This window comes from Lepidothrix coronata, unplaced genomic scaffold (genome assembly GCF_001604755.1).
Source record: "Lepidothrix coronata isolate B3197 unplaced genomic scaffold, Lepidothrix_coronata-1.0 Scaffold151, whole genome shotgun sequence".
NCBI classification, from domain to species: Eukaryota; Metazoa; Chordata; class Aves; order Passeriformes; family Pipridae; genus Lepidothrix; species Lepidothrix coronata.
In genome coordinates, this window is record NW_016690331.1 from 170,076 (window position 1) to 173,038 (window position 2,963).

The window sequence follows — 2,963 nt, forward strand, 5'->3', positions numbered from 1 at the left end:
ATGGCAGGAGGTTGGAATGAGATGACCCTAAAGGTCCCTTCCAACCCAGAACTTTCTATGATCCTATGATTCTACGATCTCAGCATCCTCCAACAGACAGGACAATTGATGCATCAATCCTGTCTGAACACTTGTGCTTTGCTTTGACAGGGCAATGGGAAGGATCTCAACGCCGAAGTTTCAAACCAGAGGTACACAAACGTGTTTAGGAAATGTTAGAACTGGAGTTTTTTGGAAACACACTGGTCTGACTGGTTGTCTTAGACATATCTGTGCTATTGAGGGCGTTTGGGTTTGATCATCTGCTTCTATAAAGTTGTATTGGGTTTGTGCAGCCAGGTTTTGGTAGTGGGGGGGGGATACTGTGAGAAGCTGCCAGAAGCTTCTCCCTTTTCTGACAGGGCCCATGCCAGAGAGATCCAGTATGGACCCACCACTGGGCCAGGCTGAGCCAATCAGGGATAGCAGTAATGCCTCTGGAATAAAGTATTGAATAAGGGGAAAAAAGTTATTGTGCAGATGTAATTGTGCAGAGAAGAGAGGAGTGAGATCTGTGGGAGGAACAGCCCTGCAGACCCCAGGGCAGTGCAGGAGGAGGGGCAGGAGGAGCTCCAGGCACCAGAGCTGAGGTTCCCCTGCAGCCCGAGGTGCAGCCCATGGGGAGGCAGCCATGCCCCTGCAGCACATGGGAGTCCAGGGGGAGCTGAGATCCACCTGCAGCACAGGGAGGAGCCCACAAGGAGCAGGGGGATGCTCAAAGGAGGCTGTGACCCCGTGGCAGGCCTGTGCTGGAGCAGGGTCCTGGCAGGGAGAGGAGCCCACACTGGAGCAGGTTTGCTGGTAGGATTTGTGACCTCATGTGGGACCCACATTAGAGCAGCCTGTTCCTGAGGGACTGCACCCCATGGAAAAGGACCCACACTGGAGCAGTTTGTGAAGATCTGCAGCCTGTGGGAAGGATTCACATTGGAGAAGTTTGTGCAGAACCATCTCCCATGGGATGGACCCCACTCTGGAGCAGGGAAAGGACTCTGACTCCTCTCCCTGAGTAGAAACAACCTGTGATGAACTGACCATGACCCCCATTCCCATCTCCCTTTGTCACTGGGAGGGAAGAGGGAGAGCCTGGGCAGGAGGGAGGGGTGGGGGGAATATATTTCTAAGATTTGCTTGACTTCCCATCATCCTGCCCTGATTTTGATTGGCAATAAATTAAAACAAATTTCCTAAGTCAAGACTGTGTCACCTGTGATGGGAACTGGTGGGGGATCTCTCCCTGCCCTTATCCCAGCCCGTGAACCTTTTGTTGTATTCTCCCTCCTCTGTCCAGTTGCAGAGGGGACTCACAGAGTGGCTTGGGTGTGTCCCTGGCCCAGTCAGGGTCAACCCACCCCAAAAATAAAAAGTGCAAGGAGGACCAAAAGAACATAAGTGTTCAGAACAAGACTTCATTAAGCACATGAGTCTGTTTCCAATACATAAGGGAAAGGACAGAGGAATTATACAAGATTCCTTCCACTGTCTGCAGCTGACACAGCTGGAAAAAGTGGACAAACTTCCATATATCTTTATCCCAGCTGGGATAATAAGTACTATTACTTTCCCCTGAAGACCTTGCATCCATATATCATCCTTGTTACAAAGCTGTAATTATTGTGTAAATCAAAGAGCTAAAATATGTCTTTTAACATTTCTCATTCCTTCCATTCATGTGAGAGGATGATATTTATCCCTGGTGATTTTTGGATGGAAAATGTCTCTTTTTCCCCCCACTCTATTTTTCAAGATATTCAAAAATATTTTTCAAAAGTGTGCCAACAAATCAAAATGTTCCAAAGATTACAAAAAAAAAAAAAAAACCAACCCAAACCAGCACGGTTATTGAGCTTCATTGCTTGATTTTCCCCACCCCTGCCCAGTTTTAATGTGCAGGGGGCATCTGTGTTATTTTAATAACAAATCTGAGGGGATTTTCTGTCTTTATTTGAGAGTAAATTCTCCAGGACTGAGAGAATTCATTTCTTCTTTTGGACAAGTGACAAAGAGCTGCTTGCTGGCCACTTCACATGATGGACCCAAGGTCTGTTAACATCTGACCCGTGTCAGGCTGGAGGTACAACAACAGTCAGCACAGGGACAGCTCAGATGGGAGAACATCAAAGCCCTGGCAAAGACAAATGCAGTGCCTGGGGCTGAGGAGGAGATAAGCCCCCAAACCTGCCAGTAAGGGCTGACACACACATTAATTCCGCTTTTCCATTCTACTACTCAAAATCAAAAAGTATTTAGGATTATTTTGAAAAGAAAATATAAACAATCCCCAAATATGAGCAACCTGGGCTGGTGGAAGGTGTCCCTGCCCATGGCAGGGGGTTGGAACTGGATGAGCTTTGAGGTCCCTTCCAACCCAACCCACTGTAGGATTCTGTGATTATGAGATGGTTGGACAGATCAAGGTTTCTTTGGCTTCAGCTGAGTGAGAACACAGATGTGGAAGACAATGTGGAAGATAAGTGTGGATTTTGGACTTTGCCCTCAATGTCAAGGGGAACTTAAGAGCTGGGATACACAGGGAACACCTTGAAGGGGACTTCAGTCTGGAAGGAAAATAGGTGGAGTGAGTGCAGAGGAGGCCACCAGGATGATCAGAAGGGTGGAGCAGCTCTGCTGTGAGGAAAGGGTGAGGAAATTGGGATTGTTCAGCCTGGAGAAGAGAAGCTTTGGGGTGAACTTTTTGTGGCCTTCCAGGACCTGAAGGGATTTGACATGAAAGATAGAGAGGGACTTTTTATAAGAGCATGGAATGACAGGACAAGGGGGAATGGCTCAGACTGAAAGAGAGTAGGTTTAAACTGGGTATTAGGAAGAAATCCTTTACTTTCAGGGTGGGGAGGCCCTGGCACAGGTTGCCCAGAGAAGCTGTGGCTGCCCCATCCCTGGAAGTGTCCAAGGCCAGGTTGGAT